The sequence below is a fragment of the Camelus bactrianus genome, chromosome 3, assembly GCF_048773025.1.
Source record: "Camelus bactrianus isolate YW-2024 breed Bactrian camel chromosome 3, ASM4877302v1, whole genome shotgun sequence".
Taxonomy (NCBI): Eukaryota; Metazoa; Chordata; class Mammalia; order Artiodactyla; family Camelidae; genus Camelus; species Camelus bactrianus.
The window spans coordinates 119844775-119862830 of NC_133541.1; positions in this window are offsets into that span (position 1 = coordinate 119844775).

Below are 18056 nucleotides of genomic sequence, written 5' to 3' on the forward strand. Positions count from 1 at the left end.
CCTCATGCACAGTTGTGAGAGATAAGTGTGTGTGAAACCCGTATTTAACCTAGCTTGTTTGGAATACAAAGTTTATTTTCAGATGAAAACTACAATCCATACATATATTTGGGGATGTACTAGCTCCAAATCGGATTTACAGTGAAAACTGCAGGAAATTCAAAACGGCACGAGGAAACAGACTGAGAAAGAAGAGTAAAAGTTTCCCGTGAAACACGTTCCTATGTGCTAGATGAACGAACATCTCTCCACATGCTCAGATCTGAGAGATAGGTGTCTTTGAATGCACACCTTCATGTAGCTTGTTGGGAAAACAAAGTCTCCTTTCATTGACAAACTACACTACATAAATTTATAAGGGGAGGTAATAGCTCCAAATCGTTTTTACAGTCAAAACTGCAAAAAATTCAACCCGGCACTAGGAAAAAGACTGAGAAAACAGAGTAAAATATTCTATTGCATACCATTCATTTTGTGCTAGATGAACGAACGTCTCCCAACATGCTCAGTTCTGAGAGATATATTTGTGTGAAAGCCGCCCTTCAAAGAGCTTGTTGGGAAAACAAAGACACTATTCAGTTGCAAAAGACACTCCATATATATATATGGGGAGGTACTAGCACCAACTCGTTTCTACAGCGAAAACTGCAAGAACTTCAAACGGACACTAGGAAACACACTGAAAAACCAAATTAAATTTTCTCCTACAACCCATTCCCTTTGTGCTACATGAACGAACGTCTCCACAAATGCTCAGTTCTGAGAGATAAGATTGTGTGAATGCCGTCTTTTACCTAGCTTGTTGGGAACACAAATTATCTCTTCAGGTGCAAACTACACTCCATACATATATATGGGGAGGTACTAGTTCGAATTTGGGCTCACAGTGAAAACTGCAGGAACTTCCGACTGGCACTAGGAAAATAACTGAGAAAACAGAGTACAAGTTTCTCTAGCAAAATGTTCACTTTTGCTAGACGAACGAATGTCTCCCCACATGCTCACTTTTGAGAGACAAGTGTGTGTGAATGCCGTACTTCACAAAGCTTGTTGGGAACACAAAATTTTTTCAGTTGTAAACTACACTCCATTCATATATATGGGGAAGTATTGGCTCATACTCGGATTTACAGTGAAAACTGCAGGAAATCCAAACCGACACTAGGAAACAGACTGAGAAACCAGAGAAAAAGTTTCTCCTGCAAACCATTCCCTTTGAGCTAGATGAACGAAAGTCTCCCAACATGCTCTGTTGTGAGAGATAAGTGTGTGTGAAACCCGTATTTAACCTAGCTTGTTTGGAATACAAAGTTTATTTTCAGATGAAAACTACAATCCATACATATATTTGGGGATGTACTAGATCCAAATCGGATTTACAGTGAAAACTGCAGGAAATTCAAAACGACACGAGGAAACAGACTGAGAAAGAAGAGTAAAAGTTTCCCGTGAAACACGTTCCTATGTGCTAGATGAACGAACATCTCTCCACATGCTCAGATCTGAGAGATAGGTGTCTTTGAATGCAATACTTCATGTAGCTTGTTGGGAACACAAAGTCTCCTTTCATTGACAAACTACACTACATAAATTTATAAGGGGAGGTAATAGCTCCAAATCGTTTTTACAGTCAAAACTGCAAAAAATTCAAACTGGCACTAGGAAAAAGACTGAGAAAACAGAGTAAAATATTCTATTGCATACCATTCATTTTGTGCTAGATGAACGAACGTCTCCCAACATGCTCAGTTCTGAGAGATATATGTGTGTGAAAGCCGCCCTTCAAAGAGCTTGTTGGGAACACAAAGACACTATTCAGTTGCAAAAGACACTCCATATATTTATATGGGCAGGTACTAGCACCAACTCTTTTTTACAGCGAAAACTGCAAGAACTTCAAATGGACACTAGGAAACACACTGAAAAACCAAATTAAATTTTCTCCTACAACCCGTTCCCTTCGTGCTACATGAACGAACGTCTCCCCTAATGCTCAGTTCTGAGAGATAAGATTCTGTGAATGCCGTCCTTCACCTAGCTTGTTGGGAACACAAATTATCTCTTCAGGTGCAAACTACACTCCATACATATATATGGGGAGGTACTAGCTCGAATTCGGGCTCACAGTGAAAACTGCAGGAACTTCCGACTGGCACTAGGAAACTAACTGACAAAACAGAGTACAAGTATCTCTAGCAAAACGTTCCCTTTTACTAGACGAACCAATGTCTCCCCTCATGCCCACGTTTGAGAGACAAGTGTGTGTGAATGCCGTACTTCACAAAGCTTTTGGGAACACAAAATTCTTTCAGTTGTAATCTACACTCCATTCATATATATGGGGAAGTATTGGCTCATTCTCGGATTTACAGTGAAAACTGCAGGAAATCCAAACCGACACTAAGAAACAGACTGAGAAACCAGAGTATAAGTTTCTCCTGCAAACCATTCCCTTTGAGCTAGATGAACGAAAGTCTCCCCACATGCTCAGTTCTGAGAGATATATGTGTGTGAAAGTCACCCTTCACAGAGTTTGTTGGGAACACAAAGATTCTATTCAGGTGCAAAATACAATCCATATATATGTATGGGGAGGTATTAGCACCAAATTTTCTTTACAGCGAAAATTGCTGTAACTTGAAACCAACACTAGGAAACACAATAAAACTAATTAAAAATTCTCCTGCAACCAGTTCCCGTTGTGCTACATGAACGAATGCCTCCCCAAATGCTCAGTTCTGAGTGATAAGTTTGTCTGAATTTCGTCCTTCACCTAGCTTGTTGGGAACACAAAATTTCTCTTCAGGTGCAATCTACACTCCATACATATATATGGGGAAGTACTAGCTCCAACTCGGGTTCACAGTGAAAACTGCAGGAACTTCCGTCCGGCACTAGGAAACTAACTGTGAAACCAGAGTAAAAGTTTATCCAGCAAACCGTTCCCTTGTGCTACACGAACGAACGTATCCCCACATGCTCAGTTTTGAGAGACAAGTGTGTGTGAATGCCATACTTCACATGGCTTATTGGGAACACAAAGATTCTTTTCAGTTGTGAACTACACTCCATTCACATATATGGGGAGGAATTGGCTCATACTCGGTTTTACAGTGAAAACTGCAGGAACTTCTAAACAACACTAGGAAAAAGTCTGAGAAACCAAAGAGAAATTTCTCCTACAAACCATTCCATTTGTGCTAGATGAACGAACGTCTCTCCACAAGCTCAGTGCTGAGAAATAAGTGTGTTTGAAAGACGTCCTTCACCTACCTTGCTGGGAACACAAAGTTACTTTCAGAAGCAAACTGCAATCCATTCAATATGTTGGGAAGAACCAGCTCCAATTCATTTTTACAGCGAAAAATGCAGGAATTTCAAAACGTCACTAGGAAACAGACTGAGAAACCAGAGTAAATTTTCTCCTGCAAAACTTTCCCTTTGTGCTACATGAACGAAAGTCTATCCACAGGCTCAGTACTGAAATATATGTGTGTGTGAAAGTCGTCCTACAACAAGCTTGTTTGGAACATAGAGTTTCTCTTCAGGTGCAAACTACACTCCATAAATATATATGGGGAGGTTCTAGATCCAACTCGGTTTTACAGAGAAAACTACAGTAACTTAAACCCGGCACTAGGATATAGACTGAGAAACCTAAGTAAAGATTCTAACAACACGTTCCCATTGTGCTAGATGAACGAGAGTCTCTCTACATGCTCAGGTTAGAGAGGTAAGTTTGTGTGAAACCCTCCCTTAAACTAGCTTTTTGGGAACACAAATACTCTTTTCAGATGCAAACTACACTGCATATATATATATGGGGAATTATTAGCTCCAACACGGTTTTTCATTGAAAACTGCAAGAACTTCATCCCAGCACTAGGAAACTGACTGAGAAACCAGAGTAAATATTCCACATGCAATCCGTTCCCTTTTTGCTAGTTGAACGAAAGTCTCCACACATGCTTAGTTCTGAGACATAATTGTGTGTGAAAGCAGTCCTTCAACTAGCTTGTTGGGAACACAAAGTTACTATTCAGTTGCAAACTACACTCCATATATTTATATGGGGAGCAAGTAGAACCGACTCGGTTTTACAGCGAATACTGCAGGATCTTCATACCGGCACTAGGAAACAGACTGAGAATCCAGAGTAAAGGTTTCTCCAGCAAAGCCTTCCCATGTGCTGGACGAACGAAAGTCTCCACTTATGCTCAGTTTGAGAGATAAGTGTGTGTGAAAGCCGTACTTCACATAGCTAGTTGGGCACACAAAGTTTTTTTAAGAAGCAAACTACAATCCATACATATATATGGGGAATTAATAACTCCAACTCGGTTTTAAAGTGAAAAGTGCAGGAATTTCCAACCGACACTAGGAAAAGACTGTGAAACAAGAGTAAAAATTTCCCATGCATCCCATTCTGTTTTGGTAGATGAATGAATGTCTCCCGACATGCTATGTTCTGGAGATCTATGTGTGTGAAAGCCGTCCTTCACATAGCTTGTTGGGAACACAAAGATTGTATTCAGTTGCAAACTACACTCCATATATACATATGGGGAAATACTAGTTCCAAATCGGTTTTACAGTGAAAATTGCAGGAACTTCCAACCGGAAGTAGGAAACAGACTGAGAAACCAGAGTAACAGTTTTCCATGCACCTCGTTCATTTTTGTTAGATGAACGAATGTTTCCCAACATGCTCAGTTCTGAGAGATAAATTTGTGTGAAAAACGTCCTTACCAAGCTTGTTGGGAACACAAAGATTCTTTTCAGAAGCAAACTACATACAATACATATATATGGGGTGATATTTGTTCCAACTCGGTTTTACAGTGAAAACTAAAGGAATTTCAAACCGGCACTAAGAAAGAGGCTGAGAAACAGGATTAAAATTTCTACTGAAACCTGTTCCATTTGTGCTAGATGAACGAAAGTCTATCCACATGCTCAGTTCTGAAAGATATATGTGTGTGAAAGCCGCCCTTCAAAGAGCTTGTTGGGAACACAAAGACACTATTAAGTGGCAAAAGACACTCCATATATATATATGGGGAGGTACTAGCACCAACTCGTTTTTACAGCAAAAACTGCAAGAACTTCAAACGGACACTAGGAAACACACTGAAAAACCAAATTAAATTTTCTCCTACAACACGTTCCCTTTGTGCTACATGAAAGAACGTCTCCCCAAATGCTCAGTTCTGAGATATAAGATTGTGTGAATGCTGTCTTTCACCTAGCTTGTTGGGAACACAAATTATCTCTTCAGGTGCAAACTACACTCCATACATATATATGGGGAGGTACTAGCTCGAATTCGGGCTCACAGTGAAAACTGCAGGAACTTCCGACTGGCACCAGGAAAATAACTGTGAAACCAGAGTACAAGTTTCCCCAGCAAAACGTTCCCTTGTGGTACAGGAACGAACGTATCCCCACATGCTCAGTTTTGAGAGATATTTGTGTGTGAATGCCGTACTTCAAAATGCTTGTTGGGAACACAAAGATTCTTTCAGTTGTAAACTACACCCCATTCATATATATGGGGAATTATTGGCTCATACTCGGATTTAAAGGGAAAACGGCATGAAATCCAAACTGACACTACGAAACAGACTGAGAAACCAGAGTAAAAGTTTCTCCTGCAAACCATTCCCTTTGTGCTAGTTGAACGAATGTCTCCCCACATGCTCAGTTCTGAGAGATATATGTGTGTGAATGCCACCCTTCACACAGCTTGGTTGGGAACACAAAGATTGTATTCAGTTGCAAAATAAAATCCATATATATATATGGGGAGGTAGTAGCACCAAAATTTTTTTAACAGCGAAAATTGCTGGAACTTCAAACCAACACTAGGAAACACAATAAAAATAATTAAAATTTCCCCTGCAACCACTTCCTGTTGTGCTACATGAACGAATGCCTCCCCAAATGCTCTGTTCTGAGAGATAATTTTGTGTGAATGCCGTCCTTCACCTAGCTTGTTGGGAACACAAATTATCTCTTCAGGTGCAAACTACACTCCATACATATATATGGGGAGGTACTAGCTCGAATTCGGGCTCACAGTGAAAACTGCAGGAACTTCCCACCGGCACTAGGAAACTAACTGTGAAACCAGAGTAAAAGTTTCTCCAGCAAACCGTTCCCTTGTGCTACACGAACGAACGTATCCCCACATGCTCAGTTTTGAGAGACAAGTGTGTGTGAATGCCATACTTCACATAGCTTATTGGGAACACAAAGATACTTTTCAGTTGTGAACTACACTCCATTCACATATATGGGGAGGAATTGGCTCATACTCGATTTTACAGTGAAAACTGCAGGTACTTTAAACCGACACTAGGAAAAAGTCTGAGAAACCAGAGTAAAAATTTCACCTCAAACCATTCCATTTGTGCTAGATGAACGAACGTCTCTCCACCAGCTCTGTGCTGAGAGATAAGTGTGTGTGAATGCCGTCCTTCACCTTGGTTGTTGGGAACACAAAGTTACATTTCAGAAGCAAACTGCCATCCATTCATTTTGTAGGGAAGAACCAGCTCCAACTCTTTTTTACAGCGAAAAATGCAGGAATTTCAAAACGGCACTAGGAAACAGACTGAGAAACCAGAGTAAATTTTCTCCTGCAAAACTTTCCTTTTGTGCTACATGAACTAAAGCCTATCCACATGTTCAACACTGAAATATATGTGTGTGTGAAAGTCGTACTTCAACAAGCTTGTTGGGAACATAGAGTTTCTCTTCAGGTGCAAACTACACTCCATAAATATATATGGGGAGGTTCTAGATCGAACTCGCTTTTACATTGAAAACTACAGTAACTTAAACCCGGCACTAGGAAATAGACTGAGAAACCAAAGTAAAATTTCCTTGCAACACGTTTCCTTTGTGCTAGATGAACGAGAGTCTCCCTACATGCTCAGTTTGAGAGATAAGTTAGTGTGAAACCCTCCCTTAAACTAGCTTTTTGGGAACAAAAATACACTTTTTAGATGCAAACTACACTCCATATATATATATGGGAATTATTAGCTCCAACACGGTTTTACATTGAAAACTGCAAAACTTCATCTCAGCACTAGGAAACTGACTGAGAAATCAGAGTAAATATTCCACATGCAATCCGTTCCCTTTTTGCTAGTTGAACGAATGTCTCCACACATGCTTCGTTCTGAGACATAATTGTGTGTGAAAGCAGTCCTTCAACTAGCTTGTTGGGAACACAAAGTTACAATTCAGTTGAAAACTACACTCCATATACTTATATGGGGAGGTAGTAGAACCAAATCGGTTTTACAGCGAACACTGCAGGATGTTCAGACCGGCAATAGGAAACAGACTGAGAATCCATAGTAAAAATTTCTCCAGCAAAACGTTCCCATGTGCTAGACGAACGAACATCTCCCCTTATGCTCAGTTTGAGAGATAAGTGTGTGTGAAAGGCGTACTTCACATAGCTTGTTGGAAACACAAAGATTTTATTCAGTTGCAAACTACACTCCATATATATATTCATGGATTTACTAGCTCCAAATAGGTTTTACAGAGAAAATTGCAAGAATTTCCAACCGGAAGTAGGAAACAGACTGAGAAACCAGAGTAATATTTTTCCATGCAACTCGTTCATTTCTGCTAGATGAACGAATGTCTCCCCACATGCTCAGTTCTGAGAGATAAATCTGTGAGAAACCCTTCCTTACCTAGCTTGTTGGGAACTCAAAGTTTCTTTTCAGATGCAAACTACATACAATACATATATATGGGGTGGTATTTGTTCCAACTCGGTTTTACAGTGAAAACTAAAGGAATTTCAAACCGGCACTAAGAAAGAGACTGAGAAACAAGAGTAAAATTTCTCCTGAAACCCGTTCCATTTGTGCTAGTTGAACGAAAGTCTATCCACATGCTCAGTTCTGAAAGATAGATGTGTGTGAAAGCCGCCCTTCAAAGAGCTTGTTGGGAACACAAAGACACTATTCAGTTGCAAAAGACACTCCATATATATATATGGGGAGGTACTAGCACCAACTCGTTTTTACAGCGAAAACTGCAAGAACCTCAAAAGGACACTAGGAAACACACTGAAAAACCAAATTAAATTTTCTCCTACAACCCGTTCCCTTTGTGCTACATGAACGAACGTCTCCCCAAATGCTCAGTTCTGAGAGATAAGATTGTGTGAATGCCGTCCTTCACCTAGCTTGTTGGGAATACAAATTATCTCTTCAGGTGCAAACTACACTCCATACATATATATGGGGAGGTACTAGATAGAATTCGTGCTCACAGTGAAAATTGCAGGAACTTCCGACTGGCACTAGGAAACTAACTGAGAAAACAGAGTACAAGTTTCTCTAGCAAAACGTTCCCTTTTGCTAGATGAACGAATGTCTCCCCACATGCTCACTTTTAAGAGACAAGTGTGTGTGAATGCCGTACTTCACAAAGCTTTTTGGGAACACAAAGATTCTTTCAGTTGTAAACTACACTCCATTCATATATATGGAGAAGTATTGGCTCATACTCGGATTTAAAGGGAAAACGGCATGAAATCCAAACCGACACTAGGAAACAGACTGAGAAACCAGAGTAAAAGTTTCTCCTGCAAACCATTCCCTATGTGCTAGATGAACGAATGTCTCCCCACATGCTCAGTTCTAAGAGTTATATGTATGTGAATGCCACCCTTCACACAGCTTGGTTGGGAACACAAAGATTCTATTCAGTTGCAAAATACAATCCATATATATGTATGGGGAGTTATTAGCACCAAAAATTTTTTACAGCGAAAATTGCTGGAACTTCAAAAAAACACTGGGAAACACAATAAAACTAATTAATATTTCTCCTGCTACCAGTTCCCGTTGTGCTACATGAACGAATGCCTCCCCAAATGCTCAGTTCTGAGAGATAAGTTTGTGTGAATGCCGTCCTTCACCTAGGTTGTTGGGAACACAAAATTTCTCTTCAGGTGCAATCTACACTCCATACGTATATATGGGGAGTTACTAGCTCCAACTCGGTTTCACAGTGAAAACTGCAGGAACTTCCCACCGGCACTAGGAAACTAACTGTGAAACCAGAGTAAAAGTTTCTCCAGCAAACCGTTCCCTTGTGCTACACGAACGAACGTATCCCCACATGCTCAGTTTTGAGAGACAAGTGTGTGTGAATGCCATACTTCACATAGCTTATTGGGAACACAAAGATTCTTTTCAGTTGTGAACTACACTCCATTCACATATATGGGGAGGAATTGGCTCATACTCGGTTTTACAGTGAAACCTGCAGGAACTTCGAAACCACAATAGGAAAAATTCTGAGAATCCAGAGTAAAAATTTCACCTCAAACCATTCCATTTGTGCTAGATGAACGAACGTCTCTCCACAAGCTCAGTGCTGAGAGATAAGTGTGTGTGAAAGCCGTCCTTCACCTTGCTTGTTAGGAACACAAAGTTACTTTTCAGAAGCAAACTGCAATCCATTCTTTATGTTGGGAAGAACCAGCTCCAACTCGTTTTTACAGAGAAAAATGCAGGAATTTCAAAACGGCACTAGGAAACAGACTGAGAAACCAGAGTAAATTTTCTCCTGCAAAATTTTCCTTTTGTGCTACATGAACTAAAGCCTATCCACATGCTCAGCACTGAAATATATGTGTGTGTGTGGAAGTCGTCCTTCAGGAAACTTGTTGGGAACATAGAGTTTCTCTTCAGGTGCAAACTACACTCCATAAATATGTATGGGGAGGTTCTAGATCCAACTCGGTTTTACAGAGAAAACTACAGTAACTTAAAACCGGCACTAGGAAATAGACTGAGAAACCAAAGTAAAAGATTCTTGCAACAAGTTCCCATTGTGCTAGATGAACGAGAGTCTCTCTACATGCTCAGGTTAGAGAGGTAAGTTTGTGTGAAACCCTCCCTTAAACTAGCTTTTTGGGAACACAAATACTCTTTTCAGATGCAATCTACACTCCATATATATATATGGGGAAGTATTATCTCCAACAAGGTTTTACATTGAAAACTGCAAGAACTTCATCCCAGCACTAGGAAACTGACTGAGAAACCAGAGTAAATATTCCACATGCAATCCGTTCCCTTTTTGCTAGTTGAACGAAAGTCTCCACACATGCTTCGTTCTGAGACATACTTGTGTGTGAAAGCAGTCCTTCAACTAGCTTGTTGGGAACACAAAGTTACTATTCAGTTGCAAACTACACTCCATATATTTATATGGGGAGGTACTAGAACCAACTCGGTTTTACAGCGAATACTGCAGGATCTTCAAACCGGCACTAGGAAACAGACTGAGAATCCATAGTAAAAGTTTCTCCAGCAAAACGTTCCCATGTGCTAGACGAACGAACGTCTCCCCTTATGCTCAGTTTGAGAGATAAGTGTGTTTGAAAGCCGTACTTCACATAGCTAGTTGGGAACACAAAGTTTTTTTAAGAAGCAAACTACAATCCATACATATATGTGGGGAATTAATAACTCCAACTCTGTTTTAAAGTGAAAAGTGCAGGAATTTCCAACCGACACTAGGAAAAGACTGTGAAACAAGAGTAAAAATTTCCCATGCATCCCATTCTGTTTTGGTAGATGAATGAATGTCTCCCGACATGCTATGTTCTGGAGATCTATTTGTGTGAAAGCCGTCCTTCACATAGCTTGTTGGGAACACAAAGATTCTATTCAGTTGCAAACTACACTCCAGATATATATATGGGGAATTACTAGCTCCAAATAGGTTTTACAGTGAAAATTGCAGGAACTTCCAACCGGAGGTAGGAAACAGACTGACAATCCAGAGTAATAGTTTTCCATGCAACTCGTTCATTTTTGTTAGATGAACGAATGTCTCCCCACATGCTCAGTTCTGAGAGATAAATGTGTGAGAAACCAGTCCTTACCTAGCTTGTTGGGAACACAAAGATCCTTTTCAGATGCAAACTACATACAATACATATATATGGGGTGGTATTTGTTCCAACTCGGTTTTACAGTGAAAACTAAAGGAATTTCAAACCGGCACTAAGAAAGAGACTGAGAAACAAGAGTAAAGTTTCTCCTGAAACCCATTCGCTTTGTGCTAGATTAACGAAAATCTATCCACATGTTCAGTTCTGAAAGATATATGTGTGTGAAAGCCACCCTTCAAAGAGCTTGTTGGAAACACAAAGACACTATTCAGTTGCAAAAGACACTCCATATATTTATATGGGGAGGTACTAGCACCACCTCGTTTTTACAGCGAAAACTGCAAGAACTTCAAACGGACACTAGGAAACACACTGAAAAACCAAATTAAATTTTCTCCTACAACCCGTTCCCTTTGTGCTACATGAAAGAACGTCTCCCCAAATGCTCAGTTCTGAGAGATAAGATTGTGTGAATGCCGTCCTTCACCTAGCTTGTTGGGAACACAAATTATCTCTTCAGGTGCAAACTACAGTCCATACATATATATGGGGAGGTACTAGCTCGAATTCGGGCTCACAGTGAAAACTGCAGGAACTTCCGACTGGCACTAGGAAACTAACTGACAAAACAGAGTACAAGTATCTCTAGCAAAACGTTCCCTTTTGCTAGACGAACCAATGTCTCCCCTCATGCCCACGTTTGAGAGACAAGTGTGTGTGAATGCTGTACTTCACAAAGCTTTTGGGAACACAAAATTCTTTCAGTTGTAATCTACACTCCATTCATATATATGGGGAAGTATTGGCTCATACTCGGATTTACAGTGAAAACTGCAGGAAATCCAAACCGACACTTAGAAACAGACTGAGAAACCAGAGTATAAGTTTCTCCTGCAAACCATTCCCTTTGAGCTAGATGAACGAAAGTCTCCCCACATGCTCAGTTCTGAGAGATATATGTGTGTGAAAGTCACCCTTCACAGAGTTTGTTGGGAACACAAAGATTCTATTCAGGTGCAAAATACAATCCATATATATGTATGGGGAGGTATGAGCACCAAATTTTCTTTACAGCGAAAATTGCTGTAACTTGAAACCAACACTAGGAAACACAATAAAACTAATTAAAAATTCTCCTGCAATCAGTTCCCGTTGTGCTACATGAACGAATGCCTCCCCAAATGCTCAGATCTGAGTGATAAGTTTGTCTGAATTTCGTCCTTCACCTAGCTTGTTGGGAACACAAAATTTCTCTTCAGGTGCTATCTACACTCCATACATATATATGGGGAAGTACTAGCTCCAACTCGGGTTCACAGTTAAAAACTGCAGGAATTTCCGTCCGGCACTAGGAAACTAACTGTGAAACCAGAGTAAAAGTTTATCCAGCAAAACGTTCCCTTGTGCTACACGAACGAACGTATCCCCACATGCTCAGTTTTGAGAGACAAGTGTGTGTGAATGCCATACTTCACATGGCTTATTGGGAACACAAAGATTCTTTTCAGTTGTGAACTACACTCCATTCACATATATGGGGAGGAATTGGCTCATACTCGGTTTTACAGTGAAAACTGCAGGAACTTCTAATCAACACTAGGAAAAAGTCTGAGAAACCAGAGAAAAATTTCTCCTACAAACCATTCCATTTGTGCTAGATGAACGAACGTCTCTCCACAAGCTCAGTGCTGAGAAATAAGTGTGTTTGAAAGACTTTCTTCACCTACCTTGCTGGGAACACAAAGTTACTTTCAGAAGCAAACTGCAATCCATTCAATATGTTGGGAAGAACCAGCTCCAATTCATTTTTACAGCGAAAAATGCAGGAATTTCAAAACGGCACTAGGAAACAGACTGAGAAACCAGAGTAAATTTTCTCCTGCAAAACTTTCCCTTTGTGCTACATGAACGAAAGTCTATCCACAGGCTCAGTACTGAAATATATGTGTGTGTGAAAGTCGTCCTACAACAAGCTTGTTTGGAACATAGAGTTTCTCTTCAGGTGCAAACTACACTCCATAAATATATATGGGGAGGTTCTAGATCCAACTCGGTTTTACAGAGAAAACTACAGTAACTTAAACCCGGCACTAGGATATAGACTGAGAAACCTAAGTAAAGATTCTAACAACACGTTCCCATTGTGCTAGATGAACGAGAGTCTCTCTACATGCTCAGGTTAGAGAGGTAAGTTTGTGTGAAACCCTCCCTTAAACTAGCTTTTTGGGAACACAAATACTCTTTTCAGATGCAAACTACACTGCATATATATATATGGGGAATTATTAGCTCCAACACGGTTTTTCATTGAAAACTGCAAGAACTTCATCCCAGCACTAGGAAACTGACTGAGAAACCAGAGTAAATATTCCACATGCAATCCGTTCCCTTTTTGCTAGTTGAACGAAAGTCTCCACACATGCTTAGTTCTGAGACATAATTGTGTGTGAAAGCAGTCCTTCAACTAGCTTGTTGGGAACACAAAGTTACTATTCAGTTGCAAACTACACTCCATATATTTATATGGGGAGCAAGTAGAACCGACTCGGTTTTACAGCGAATACTGCAGGATCTTCATACCGGCACTAGGAAACAGACTGAGAATCCAGAGTAAAGGTTTCTCCAGCAAAGCCTTCCCATGTGCTGGACGAACGAAAGTCTCCACTTATGCTCAGTTTGAGAGATAAGTGTGTGTGAAAGCCGTACTTCACATAGCTAGTTGGGAACACAAAGTTTTTTTAAGAAGCAAACTACAATCCATACATATATATGGGGAATTAATAACTCCAACTCGGTTTTAAAGTGAAAAGTGCAGGAATTTCCAACCGACACTAGGAAAAGACTGTGAAACAAGAGTAAAAATTTCCCATGCATCCCATTCTGTTTTGGTAGATGAATGAATGTCTCCCGACATGCTATGTTCAGGAGACCTATATGTGTGAAAGCCGTCCTTCACATAGCTTGTTGGGAACACAAAGATACTATTCAGTTGCAAACTACACTCCATATATATATATATGGGGAATTACTAGCTCCAAATAGGTTTTAAACTTAAAATTGCAGGAACTTCCTACCGGAAGTAGGAAACAGACTGAGAAACGAGAGTAATATTTTTCCATGCAACTCGTTCATTTCTGCTAGATGAACGAATGTCTCCCCACATGCTCAGTTCTGAGAGATAAATGTGTGAGAAACCCTTCCTTACCTAGCTTGTTGGGAACTCAAAGTTTCTTTTCAGATGCAAACTACATACAATACATATATATGGGGTGGTATTTGTTCCAACTCGGTTTTACAGTGAAAACTAAAGGAATTTCAAACCGGCACTAAGAAAGAGATTGAGAAACAAGAGTAAAATTTCTCCTGAAACCCTTTCCATTTGTGCTAGATGAACGAAAGTCTATCCACATGCTCAGTTCTGAAAGATAGATGTGTGTGAAAGCCGCCCTTCAAAGAGCTTGTTGGGAACACAAAGACACTATTCAGTTGCAAAAGACACTCCATATAAATATATGGGGATGTACTAGCACCAACTCGTTTTTACAGTGAAAACTGCAAGAACCTCAAACGGACACTAGGAAACACACTGAAAAACCAAATTAAATTTTCTCCTACAACCCGTTCCCTTTGTGCTACATGAACGAACGTCTTCCCAAATGCTCAGTTCTGAGAGAAAAGATTGTGTGAATGCCGTCCTTCACCTAGCTTGTTGGGAACACAAATTATCTCTTCAGGTGCAAACTACACTCCATACATATATATGGGGAGGTGCTAGCTCGAATTCGTGCTCACAGTGAAAACTGCAGGAACTTCCGACTGGCACTAGGAAACTAACTGAGAAACAGAGTACAGGTTTCTCTAGCAAAACTTTCCCTTTTGCTAGACGAACGAATGTCTCCCCACATGCTCACATTTAAGAGACAAGTGTGTGTGAATGCCGTACTTCACAAAGCTTTTTGGGAACACAAAGATTCTTTCAGTTGTAAACTACACTCCATTCATATATATGGGGAAGTATTGGCTCATACTCGGATTTAAAGGGAAAACGGCATGAAATCCAAACCGACACTAGGAAACAGACTGAGAAACCAGAGTAAAAGTTTCTCCTGCCAACCGTTCCCTATGTGCTAGCTGAAAGAATGTCTCCCCACATGCTCAGTTCTAAGAGTTATATGTGTGTGAATGCCACCCTTCACACAGTTTGGTTGGGAACACAAAGATTCTATTCAGTTGCAAAATACAATCCATATATATGTATGGGGAGTTATTAGCACCAAAATTTTTTTACAGTGAAAACTGCTGGAACTTCAAACCAACAATGGGAAACACAATAAAACTAATTAAAATTTCTCCTGCTACCAGTTCCCGTTGTGCTACATGAACGAATGCCTCCCCAAATGCTCAGTTCTGAGAGATAAGTTTGTGTGAATGCCGTCCTTCACCTAGCTTGTTGGGAACACAAAATTTCTCTTCAGGTGCAATCTACACTCCATACGTATATATGGGGAGTTACTAGCTCCAACTCGGGTTCACAGTGAAAACTGCAGGAACTTCCCACCGGCACTAGGAAACTAACTGTGAAACCAGAGTAAAAGTTTCTCCAGCAAACCGTTCCCTTGTGATACACGAACGAACGTATCCCCACATGCTCAGTTTTGAGAGACAAGTGTGTGTGAATGCCATACTTCACATAGCTTATTGGGAACACAAAGATTCTTTTCAGTTGTGAACTACACTCCATTCACATATATGGGGAGGAATTGGCTCATACTCGGTTTTACAGTGAAACCTGCAGGAACTTCAAAACGACAATAGGAAAAATTCTGAGAATCCAGAGTAAAAATTTCACCTCAAACCATTCCATTTGTGCTAGATGAATGAACGTCTCTCCACAAGCTCAGTGCTGAGAGATAAGTGTGTGTGAAAGCCGTCCTTCACCTTGCTTGTTGGGAACACAAAGTTACTTTTCAGAAGCAAACTGCAATCCATTTTTTATGTAGGGAAGAACCAGCTCCAACTCGTTTTTACAGAGAAAAATGGAGGAATTTCAAAACGGCACTAGGAAACAGACTGAGAAACCAGAGTAAATTTTCTCCTGCAAAACTTTCCTTTTGTGCTACATGAACTAAAGCCTATCCACATGCTCAGCACTGAAATATATGTGTGTGTGAAAGTCGTCCTTCAGCAAGCTTGTTGGGAACATAGAGTTTCTCTTCAGGTGCAAACTACACTCCATATATTTATATGGGGAGGTACTAGAACCAACTCGGTTTTACAGCGAACACTGCAGGATCTTCAGACCGACACTAGGAAACAGACTGAGAATCCAGAGTAAAAGTTTCTCCAGCAAAACGTTCCCATGTGCTAGACGAACGAACATCTCCCCTTATGCTCAGTTTGAGAGATAAGTGTGTGTGAAAGCAGTACTTCACATAGCTATTTGGGAACACAAAGTTTTTTTAAGAAGCAAACTACAATCTATACATATATATGGGGAATTAATAACTCCAACTCGGTTTTAAAGTGAAAAGTGCAGGAATTTCCAACCGACACAAGAAAAAGACTGTGAAACAAGAGTAATAATTTCCCATGCATCCCATTCTGTTTTGGTAGATGAATGAATGTCTCCCGACATGCTATGTTCAGGAGACCTATGTGTGTGAAAGCCGTCCTTCACATAGCTTGTTGGGAACACAAAGATTCTATTCAGTTGCAAAATACACTCCATATATATATATATGGGGAATTACGAGCTCCAAATAGGTTTTAAACTTAAAATTGCAGGAACTTCCTACCGGAAGTAGGAAACAGACTGAGAAATGAGAGTAATATTTTTCCATGCAACTCGTTCATTTCTGCTAGATGAACGAATGTCTCCCCACATGCTCAGTTCTGAGAGATAAATGTGTGTGAAACCCGTCCTTACCTAGCTTGTTGGGAACACAAAGTTTCATTTCAGATGCAAACTACATACAATACATATATATGGGGTGGTATTTGTTCCAACTCGGTTTTACAGTGAAAACTAAAGGAATTTCATACCGGCACTAAGAAAGAGACTGAGAAACAAGAGTAAAATTTCTCCTGAAACCCGTTCCATTTGTGCTAGATGAACGAAAGTCTATCCACATGCTCAGTTCTGAAAGATATATGTGTGTGAAAGCCGCCCTTCAAAGAGCTTGTTGGGAACACAAAGACACTATTCAGTTGCAAAAGACACTCCATATAAATATATGGGGATGTACTAGCACCAACTCGTTTTTACAGTGAAAACTGCAAGAACCTCAAACGGACACTAGGAAACACACTGAAAAACCAAATTAAATTTTCTCCTACAACCCGTTCCCTTTGTGCTACATGAACGAACGTCTCCCCAAATGCTCAGTTCTGAGAGAAAAGATTGTGTGAATGCCGTCCTTCACCTAGCTTGTTGGGAACACAAATTATCTCTTCAGGTGCAAACTACACTCCATACATATATATGGGGAGGTACTAGCTCGAATTCGTGCTCACAGTGAAAACTGCAGGAACTTCCGACTGGCACTAGGAAACTAACAGAAAACAGAGTACAGGTTTCTCTAGCAAAACGTTCCCTTTTGCTACAGGAACGAATGTCTCCCCACATGCTCACTTTTAAGAGACAAGTGTGTGTGAATGCCGTACTTCACAAAGCTTGTTGGGAACACAAAGATTCTTTCAGTTGTAAACTACACTCCATTCATATATATGGGGAAGTATTGGCTCATACTCGGATTTAAAGGGAAAACGGCATGAAATCCAAACCGACACTAGGAAACAGACTGAGAAACCAGAGTAAAAGTTTCTCCTGCAAACCATTCCCTATGTGCTAGATGAACGAAAGTCTCCCCACATGCTAAGTTCTGAGAGTTATAAGTGTGTGAATGCCACCCTTCACACAGCTTGGTTGGGAACACAAAGATTCTATTCAGTTGCAAAATACAATCCATATATATGTATGGGGAGTTATTAGCACCAAAATTTTTTTACAGCGAAAATTGCTGGAACTTCAAACCAACACTGGGAAACACAATAAAACTAATTAAAATTTCTCCTGCAACCAGTTCCCGTTTTGCTACATGAACGAATGCCT